This window comes from Aphis gossypii, chromosome 3 (genome assembly GCF_020184175.1).
Source record: "Aphis gossypii isolate Hap1 chromosome 3, ASM2018417v2, whole genome shotgun sequence".
In the NCBI taxonomy this organism is placed as follows: Eukaryota; Metazoa; Arthropoda; class Insecta; order Hemiptera; family Aphididae; genus Aphis; species Aphis gossypii.
This window is the reverse complement of record NC_065532.1, coordinates 8,808,904-8,820,465: the sequence shown is the minus strand read 5'-3', so window position 1 is coordinate 8,820,465 and position 11,562 is coordinate 8,808,904. Positions and strand designations below refer to the sequence as shown.

At 29.8% G+C, this 11,562-nt stretch overlaps 1 long non-coding RNA gene across 3 annotated transcripts in view; it reads right to left on the bottom strand.

Annotated features, from left to right (window-relative positions):
* Positions 1–2,882: 2,882 nt before the first annotated feature.
* Positions 2,883–11,562, bottom strand: part of LOC126551302 (uncharacterized) — a 36,847-nt gene continuing 28,167 nt past the window's right edge. For 2 of the 3 annotated variants that reach the window (XR_007605170.1, XR_007605171.1), the window contains 5 exons: positions 9,972–10,068; positions 9,009–9,152; positions 7,926–8,136; positions 3,525–3,639; positions 2,883–3,439 (listed from right to left, as the gene is read on the bottom strand). This is a non-coding gene — a long non-coding RNA (uncharacterized LOC126551302). Of the gene's footprint in view, positions 3,440–3,524; positions 3,640–5,711; positions 5,840–7,925; positions 8,137–9,008; positions 9,153–9,971; positions 10,069–11,562 lie in introns of all 3 variants that reach the window. The other variant, XR_007605172.1, reaches the window with a different exon arrangement.

The following is an 11,562-nucleotide window of genomic DNA, read 5'->3' as shown; positions in this document are numbered from 1 at the left end:
CAGCTGACGTTGAGGCGAACATAATATAATAGACACGGTAAATACAAAGGATAACTGCAGTATTATATACAATTTATTGCTGCAGAGTGACGCCCCAACGCATCTTCGTGGTGGCACGTACGTATTTTTTTCAATTCTTACAGTGCAGATTTACACCCGATCATTCGTCGGTGTTATTCAAGCATTGCAAATAATCGGAACGTACGCGTATTACATATTTTAAAAACATAATTTTTTTGCAAATTCATAGTTCATATAATATAGTCACCTATTAACGTCTGAGCACGTCATGATATCGGCATCTGCAATCTGCAATCACGAATCCTCCGGACTATCCTCTATTGACAGTGGCGTAACTGTGGGCCCACAGACCCCGCGTTGCGTGGGGGGGAGGTACGGTAATTTGGGGCCTTTGATTATTGGGTTATTTTGTATAACAGTATTTTAGAGACCCATTTTTTTTGTTACGCCACTGATGTCTGTAAATCTAAAATATATAGTAACAGTTCGAAGTGCATTATACGCATTTGCCCGTAATTTCGCGCGGAACTGAAAATTTCATAATAAAATTTCGTGTCGGCGCTCGTGCCGCGCGGTTGTTCGGGTGGAAAACGGGGTACGCGACACTGCAGCTCGTCGATCGTTGACCCCCCTCGTAGAGATATTATTATATACAAATGTATATAAATTATTATTCGGTGACGACCGCCGGGTAATTAGTGGCGGCGGCGGCGTTGGCAGTGGCAGTGGCGACCGCGCGTTAACGGCGAGATAAGTAGCGGCCACGGGTGGGGGGTGGGTGCGCGCGGGTCGACGAGGAGCAGTCATCGTCACATCGCGTCGGAATTTAACGACGTCCGTGGGAACGTGCGCGTTTCCCGTGTAAAACAATTAGCCGCCGGCGGCGGCGGCGGCGGCGGTGAGAGAGGATAACATAATAATAATAGTAATAATACAATAATATTATATTATTATTATTACCGTGACGCGCCGCTCCCCTCCGAAATGAAAAAAAAAAAAAACACATCGACACGACGGCCGCGTCGTTAGCCGCTGCTGCCGCCGCTGATGGCCGTCCGACCGTCACGGGTTGACCGCCTGTCGTCGCCTCTACCGTGCGAAATGTGCGCGCGACACACGCGACACCGGCTCGGGGAGAAACCGCCGCGCGCGCCGGATCGTTTCCTGCGCGCTTTCTATCGGCACGCGGACGCTTCGTCTGGCCGCACGTGTGCGCGTATATCGTGTGATGTTATGATGTGTTGTGACCTCGCCCGCGATCGATACCGACCGTGTCTCACCTATACGATAAAACGATTGGTGCACTTACGCATCGAAAAATTAAAAATATGCTGTTAAATATGCCCTCGAAAAAATCGATACACTAAAATTTATGGCTCTAAAGATTGTATAATTTTCTTTAAATATTTAATTTTACCAATTTTTTATTACCTGAGTTTTAACTAAATTTGATATAACTTAATATTGTATGATAATATCATCTAATCTATACAGATGAGCCTCTATCGTCTTTATGAGAAATCATATAGGAACAGTTATAAGTATAAAATAAATTGTGTCCAATTGATCATGAAAAATATTCACCAAAGTAGGTTCATGATTTCCAAAACAACTTTCAAAATATGCACTACAAACTTAAAGTACCTACGCAGTACGCTCTAATAATCAAAAAATATATCCTTTAAACCCAAAAATGTCGAAATATGCAAAAATATGCACTAAAAACTTTGAGCTTTTGGTCACAAACAATGTGAAATATATTGTGTACTTACTCTGCACATACGAAAAAGTTAACCAAAATAAATATGCGAATGTGCGAAAGTCCTTGCTCTAATAATAATTATAATATATTATGCTACCCGTTTATCGTTTTGTCACAATATTATTATTGTATTATATATACTGCAGGGCGATGGCTCTGGAGCACCCTTTTTCTCTTCAGTGCACTTTAAATGACTGTATTTTTAATAACTCGGATTTTTTAGACCGTTTATTGGAAAGGAGAATGTCCCGAGGAGATACAAACTTCTTATTTTATCTTTAACTACCTATAACTTTTTTTTTTTACTGTAAAATAGGTATATTATATAATAATACTGTTGGGCGGTGAATGATTTTTTTTTTTTGGAACGTTTTGATTTTTCATGTCTGGAGTTCTATAATATTTTAACATTTTGAGCTCCACGCGTAGCCTTTATCATCAAAATATATAATAGTCTTTATGGTCATTTGAATATGATATCAAAACTGTTGTAAATAATGATTTTCTAATATATTAAGTTTTACGATTCGAAACAATAAAAAAATCTACGTGGGGCCCTCGAATATATTATTATACTTCAACGATGACGAATGACGATAATGATGATGATTATAATAATGGAAAAACCCGCGGATCTGGCATGATATATCATAATATAATATTATTGCAGCGTTCGTGTTCATAATATATAATAATAATATAATATACAATGAACGCTCCGCAAAAAGTACGCGGACAATATATTATTATTGTACGCCTGAAGGCCGAACGTTTATAATTTTTTTTAAATATTATTACTATTATTATTATTATTAAAATACGACAGCGTGTAAAAACACAAATTCTAACCAGTTAACCAGAAACAATGATTTATTTTATACACCTATTTTCTTTCAATCAAAACACAATAATAATTATTTGTTAGGTACATTCCACGATAAATAATTTAATCTCAAATGATAAAATTGGTACTCTAGTAGGTATGCACTATACAAAAATGTGTTTGATGATGTGAATTCGGTAATTATTATTTTTATATTTATAATTTATGCTATTTATGTTTTTTATAACAAATACTATACATTACATTGCTGTTTCCATTCTTTTGCACACTATTTTTTTTCAATTTAATATTGCAAAAATATACATAGTATTATACTATATTTTACTATAAATATTAATAGATAAATAGCAAATTAAAATTATACCAAGTATACCTATGACTATACCAGTGGCCAGTACAATTAACCGTGTACTGTTACTTATATGTACTGCAGTTTTTTTCATAATATGGTTAACCATTGCGTGGAGTGAAATCTATGATAATTATGTCTGTATAATCAGTAATTCATAAGTCGCAATAAATTCGCATTTATTGATTTTTTCATTACTTATATACACATCGTATTAAGGTCAATCTCTACACAATATAATACCTAGTTATTTAAAATATATTTTATAAAGATAAAGTTTTAAACAAAATTAATCATAATGGACAATGGCATAGATTGCGTTTTTAATCATGCAATTTATGAGTGTATGCAATTAATTGGATAAAATAGTTTATTTTTTTTCGTATTAAAACGGTGTTTATTTTAGCATAAAATAAAGATGATTTATCTTGTTAATCCTTAGGTATTAATAAATTCAACAAATCTATAAAAATGTATCAATTATAAATTATAAAAGATCTTTGTAAATTCAAGTTATTGTCAGTTAATCGAAGAGTTATATATTTTACCTTTACACTGCACTGCAGGCCGCATGTATTTAACTAAGCTTGGGTACATGTCATTGTGAACAACTACGATCTATCTTGTCACTGTGGCTTCAACTTCCTTTAATAAATCTTTGTACTAAAAAAATAAAACGAAAATATTTTATATAATATATAATATTATTATAGTTAATGTAATTTTTTTTTTTTATTAAATCTTATATTTTTTTTTTTTATTTGTTGATAAAGAAAAATTTATTTTGTGATCCTTAAAGAAAGACACTTTTTCCAAATTATTTCAAGTATTAAATAAAATATAGTTAACTTAATTATATTATGGAGATATTATAAGTAACAAATATCATCTACAAACAGCGATTATATTACAGTTTTATTTTCAATCAAACATATAAATACTAATATTTCTTAGAGAATTAAAGTGAAGAATATAACATATTAACAATCTACTTATATAAATTGTAAATAATATTTTAAATTAATTGTATTATGTAATAAATAGAGTTTAAATTTTAGATGAACAAAATAATGATGTCATGATCTATAACTATACACCACTCATATGAACTTTAAATGCTTATATAATATTTTAATAATTATAAAACAAACATTTTATCAATATTCGCTATTAATGTGTACAAATCCGATCTAGGACGGTCGTTTAGAGGTTGGAATAATTATAAGAAAAAAAAAAAATTATTGAAGGTATGACGTCAAAAATAGGTTTATAAAATACTTAATGAAAAATTAAAAAACATTAAAAATAGGTATTGTAATACATAATAATAATTAAGTGAAATTTTTTGAATTATTATGTTGTAGTTTTGGTTTGTATAAATATATAGGTACTGCAAATAACAGTATCTACTAAAAAATATACGGATAACCGAATTTTAAGAATTATTCAAAATTATGAAAATAAAACTAAAACATAAAATTTACGTGGAACCACTCAAAATATTTTAATGAATTAATAATTATTATATCATAATACATTTTGTTTGTAATAATATTCTTAAAAAAAATTTTTGTATATAAAATAAATAACTTTTTTAATACTATAGTTTTTTTTATTATTATAATTTTTAATACTAATATTTGTATAGATTTATTAATTATTAATTTTTATTATATATATGTCCAATAAATTATTTCAACGTTCAAACGGCCAAACCTCTATTCGGTTAAAATTATGTAAAAATATTTATCTTTGTAACAATAGTAGACAAGTAGGTTGGTAGGTACAACAAATAAATAAATATGGAATTACTCTAAACTGTATAATATAATAAGAATATTTTTTATTTTTTTTAATAACCCCAATATCAACAAAAAATGATTAATAATTGTAGCCGGATATTACTACACCTAAACGTGTATATCGAAACCCGTATATTATGTTTTATACTTATTAAACACCTGAGTTCGTAATTTATATATTTTAAGTTATAACTTATAACCTCAATGATGAGTTGATGCTTGTGCGTTTTCGCAATCGTCCGTTTTCATCGTGTCGTAAAATCGTTACTCATCGTCGGTCGAATTTCGGTGGAGTGGGTTTTTTCATATACGAGTTTCATACTTATCGGTTATCATTATGTGTATTATAATAATATAATATATTTTAATTTACCTATAATATTATATACATATATTGTATATTTATTATTATGTAATAAATCGATGATGATGATAATAATTTATGACGATAATAGTATAATTATAGACATGGAACCGCACTTAACCGCTTGCTATAAACGTAACTTAAGGCATAGGTTCTGTTATATAGTATATTATTAGTATAATATTATACATAAATCGGTAAATTCTTCTTTTCGAACTCGAGGAAAACGGTATCAATATGTATAATGTATTCTGTGATGTTGATTTAATGCTATATATTTCAGTTACTTCGGTATAATACACAATATTATATCGTCATAATATTATTGTACCGTTTTTTATTATATTGTGATCCCTCTTGATTAGAAAACGACGAGGAAAAAGGACCAAAAGTACCTGTATAGGTATAATATACCTAACGTAGGTACCTATATTATTTTGGATCGAATATATTATTTTATTACATAGGTAGCGGAGATGAGAAATAAAGATCCATTAGGAAAAGTAAAAGGTACCGACGCGATAATAATAATAATATTAATAATACATATTATTATATTATATTATTACATGATACCCCTGCAGCAGCAGCACGCGCTTGTTAATGAGCGGCCCCGAGAACTGGTCCTTTTGTCTTTTTTTTTTTTTTTTTAGATCGAACGCGATAATAAGATTACAGGATGGTCTCGCCCGTGTACCTATATAAAATAATTTAATATCGAAATTATCAATCGAACAATATATTATATTATATTATGAGAATTGATTAAGACACGTTCGATATAGGATAGATATAATTTTGTAAATAAGTACTCTTTAAATTATAATCTTATCGAACGAACAGAAGTATTGTTTTAATTGTGTAGTTATCTTTAAAGACGGTCTAAACATGAGAAGTATTTATACGTTTTTTGTTGTTTAATATGTAAAAAAAAATAAAAACAATCGCCACATCGATCCGTTAAATGGATTTGGAAATTAACTATAAAAGCGATTTTAAAATCCATGACGTATTATATACTACAGTTATAATAGTAATAAAATTATTTTATTGGTATATTATATATATATTATATATAAAACGTAGTATTCGTGCGATGTAACTAAAATTATATGTTGCGTATAATATTATGTTTAATTAAATTTACATAATGTAAAGCTATACAACACACATATTAATATATTAAAGTACATTTTAAATCCTGAACCGAGCAAACGAGCTATAATGGTTAGTATACGACTATGTATACATTTTTAATTTATCATTAGGTATTTACGTTTTAAGTAATATTCGAGTTTTTAAATATTATACATACACATAAGATTACTTTATAAGTTAAGTTAATGGATTGATCGTACGAAATAAACATTCATTTATTTTTATAACAGTCAAAATCGCAAAATTGCTTAAATCGTTACTTTTGAGTAGGTAACAGTCAATAATGCAAAAAACGCTTTCTCATGAATTTTTCAATTTGGAATATATTAACTGTTATTATTCGCAAATCAAGTTATTATCCAGTAACATTTTTACCCCTTTTCTATTATTGATTTTGCTTGTTTGATTTAGCTGGACCTAACGATTCGGAACGCGCGGACGTCGACGGGGCTAATTAATTTCAAATAACATTTTATCTAAGACGTTTGTGTAAAAAATTTCAATAAGTTTGTAGATAGGCTTTATGTTTGATGACGAAAACGCTTAATATTTGAATTTATTTTCATAATATCGTTGGTTATGAACTCAAACCATTTCCCTAAAATAATTTATATGGTATTTATTACACTTATTATTATAGTACTTATAGGTCAATATAATATTATATCCCACCCACTCTTGCAATGTTGTGGTCTATAGTAAAAACAATAAAAAAAAAGTCTGCGGTTGATGTTATTGTTTACTCATAACAGTATATTATACTGTCTTGTTCGATTTGTTTTCAGTTCGTGTTACTGTTATTAAACTATGCGAGAATTATTGTATTCACTTATAAACAATAACATTCTTATCGATAAATCAATTGAATATTCATGAAATCATTAATATTGCTACACGCATGTTCTATAATATTATATGTGAATTATCGATGTGAAAAATGTTTATAAGAACCGTACACGATTAGCATTCATATGTAAATTATTTGAAAATAATATTTACAATTCGTTTATCACAAAATTAATAAAAAAAATTAATCACATTATACCGGTGTTGAATTATTTATTGTTTTTAGCCGCACAATATATTCAGCGCGTATTGCGTTCTACAACAATAAAACAGTACGCAAAATATAATAATTACACAATAATAATAATAAATATAATATTATAAGTATAATAGCAGCCCGAAAAATTTTATTATCTGTGCGTACATGAACTATTTGGTGATTTTTTGGACGAAATTGTAGTAAAATATAAATATATAAGAGGAAAACATAATCTGCTGAAAAAAAATGTACGTTAAATATTGTATTATTCGACGACACTAATTACTATTAATTATTACATATTTTAGATATAAACGACGAGCGAACACTACACAATTAATATAAACTCGACTCCCGTAGTAAATATATATACATACATAATATAATATATATTATACATCACCGGAAATGGACAACGACGGAAACGTAAACCAAAATTATTAACTGTATAATATGTGCTTAGCCATTGCATATAATGATAATTATTATTGTACAGTGGCTGTGCGTTATTAAAATAGTATATCAAGTAATAGCAATATTATTATTACCGTAATAGGTTTAATATTATAGGTATACTTACACTGTTTATCGGAGAAAATATTATGGAAATCGTGGTCCCATTATTACCACGATTACATTTATATGACGATGACCTGACAAACACATTAGGTTGTTGCCTGTTGGGGCGATTTAATGCATTTTATAACTACCTCGCCGAACGTTTGCTCCGAAGATTCGTTAGGACATTAGTCGATGAATAATCACCGTAAGCTTTTAATCTGTAGTAAACACTGTACAGTAAAATATAATATTATAATCGCATAGTCGAAAGCATTGCGTTGTACAATACATTATAATACCTAATATTATATATAGTGATATGCGGATATGCCGGTGAATTATTCAGAGCGTTGTATATAATATACAGAATTATTTAGAAATATATAAAATAATAATGTTTTATAAAGCAGAAATATCAAAATATTATAATAAATAATATTTTTTAATATCGTTCATATTGAGAACAATTTTCAGCAGTCGTATAGGAAAAAATAAAAAAATAAAAACAAAAATTGAATAGAGAACTCTCTTTTATACCAATACGTGGTGCTATTTGATCATGTGTGTATAACCAGAAACCCGGTACATGACTTTTGAGATGACATATAGGGTGACAGAGTACCTACCGAAACCAACTACCACCTGTATCATATACCCGTGAAAATAGTCGATAAATCCGTTAATAAAACTTGTTTATATATTTAATGGTTATGATTTAATTCGATTTTTGTTTATGTTCGTGTAGTAGAATGATTGTGTCCCATACCTATATGATAAATGTATACAATGTTTTTCTCAATTTTCTGCTCGACTTAAGGACATACCCATAATTCAGTAATTTAAGGTAAGATTAATTCCATTTATCGTTTCGGTAGATCACATCAGTGTGACAGTACTTGAGTATTTGAGTACCTATACCTATTATGCGTAAATAATATCCCACTAATGATAATGTTTAATTTATAATAGGCGGGCGAGGTTTCCGGCTTCAATTCCAAAGTGTTAAGTAACTTACATCATATGACGTAGGAACCTATTTTCATATATACCTACAAACTGACCGTTCAAAAGAGTTTTACAATATTTGTAAATTGTAGATTACCCGATTATCCGAGGTACAGCAGTGATTGAGACACCGAACAAGTCGATTTCCGAGAACGAATACTTTCATTTGACGCTTATATAACATCACAGAAGAAACACGAAGACAAATAATGTTTTACCCAAGTTACGGATCGTTGTTGTACTGCAAAAAAATACGTGAATTTTCTCAGCCTCCCGCAATGGGCTTATTGAAAGCGTTTTGTGTGTAATATTGGAAAGGCATGTGCAGTTACGTCTTATAAAAAATCGATTTTATCTATCCGTGTTAAACGCAAAAAAAACAGAGAAACGAAAATTATTTTCACAAATTCACAACCAATTATTAGCGTGTAAACAGGGTGTTATAAGACGTGTAATATACGACGGCAAAGAAAGTGGACGACGAAGAAAAATGTGTTTTCAAATGGTTTATAATAATTATTGTTAATTCATACGTCGTATTATACTATTATAACGATATTATTATTGATATTAAAATAATAATATATTAATTGTACGTACTTATTATATAGATATGCACTTTAACTGCATAGCAACATTTATATACGCTAAAGCTATATTATAAATATTGCGATTCCCGGATCGTACTCACCTCAATTTTAATTTACTCTTAGCTTTATAACTCTTTAAATATCTTCATGCAATTGAAGGAATGTCCTGTAACGTTGATTGAACGATTTATTCAAGCGACTTTATACGTAAATCGGTATGTTTGCACTCACAGGACGTTAATATATTTTCATATTATACATGACGCGCCCACTCTGTACTTGTACATTACACGGAAATACGTGCGTAATCAAATCTCGGTCGACAACGCAATAGTTTAATAATTAGGGTTTTATGGTTAGGATTATGATTAGAATCTTTATAACTCTTACGTACTTTTTAAATTAGTCACACGTGTACATTTCTGATCAATTTATAAATCTGTTTCATAAAATCAAACATAAAAGCTAACCTGTTGGTCAACAGTTTTCGAAAATTCCAAATGAGCGGTGTCCAGCCTCCTGCAGGTGATGATTTACGTGTTTGGTATGATGAATAGAATCAGTTACCTATAAGTTAAATTGTATTTTTAATAATTTTATTATAGGCACATTGAGCTATTAGTTTTTCAATCATTTTTTTTTTATACGATATAGACACATAGTACTGTAATGATTGTCGTCTATCAACAACGTACATTACTCCTTAAGTAAGGTATTCATAATATAAGCAATATAGGCGATTTCCCTTGTATTGGAGGTTTTTAAAAAACATTTTTAAAAGGTTTTTTTTTATTACATTTACCCTGTACGTGATACCTCGTCCATGCTACTCGTTTATACAGATTTATGAATAAATATTTTTGTTAGTGTCACAGCATAACTTTTAAATCTATATTATTAATATTTTTTATACATAGGTTCTAGTTTAACAACTCCAAAAAAGAAAAATAAAAGTAATCCTTATTTCCAAAAAAATAATTGCTCGTATTAATTACAAGAGAACACTCTTTAAATGTATCAAAAAAACTATAAACTATAGAAACTAAAACCAACATAAACTTCATCGTTTTATAATTGAGAATTTAAAAATCAATTATTGATGGGTAAAATCATAAGGGTAAGAATATGCTGATAGTCATTCCGTATACGTCTAATACGTATGCGTTTCAGCGAAAACGTTTTTGCCCGCGGTCTCACCGCATTTATGTTTCAACAGGTGGGTGGGTATAATATAAAACATTAAAACCTATAAACAATAAATTTATATCTGCATAAAATTATGTTTGGGGTATTGTAATATTTAAAGACGTTAAATTTTAAATCGAATATCGTACTGTTCGAATACATAAGGTACCTTAGAAATGTTTTCGATAGTTTAACCACATCGCGGTTGGTTATATGCTCGTAAATGGTTATCTACATAATATTACCTACTAAACATTCTGTATTACGACTTCACCACGCGTTCACAATCCGCATCGTCGTACAGCTTAGGCATATGTATTAGATACCATAAAATATTACGCGTATTATATATGCGATTTATATACCTATATGTAGAGATTGCACACACGCGTCGTAAGTCTCGGGAAGAGGCCGCCGAGAGAATACTACATAGGTAATAATATTATTATACATAAATCTTACTAATAATAATATTGTCATCATGTCGTTTTATACGTATATATTATTACGTTGTCGTACTATATTCACAGAGCTAGCCGAGCAGCCATATAGGTATACGTATATAGCTGCTCAGTGACGCCATCCGCGTGTATTATAATAACACGCCTGCACCGAGTCAAATGAAGCAATTTCGTCCTTGGTCGGCGGCGGCGGCAACAACGACAAACGACGACGACGATTATTATATCGGTCGTTTTTATATGGATGTATAATATGTACATAATATACACTATTATACACTTTTTCTAAATTATTTTTTACTACGATTTTTTTTTTGCCCCGTGTGTGTGTGCGACCGTCGTATAATAAAAAATGTATAAAATTGTATATATATATATAGCACGACGATGTATATAATAATAATGCGTGTAATAA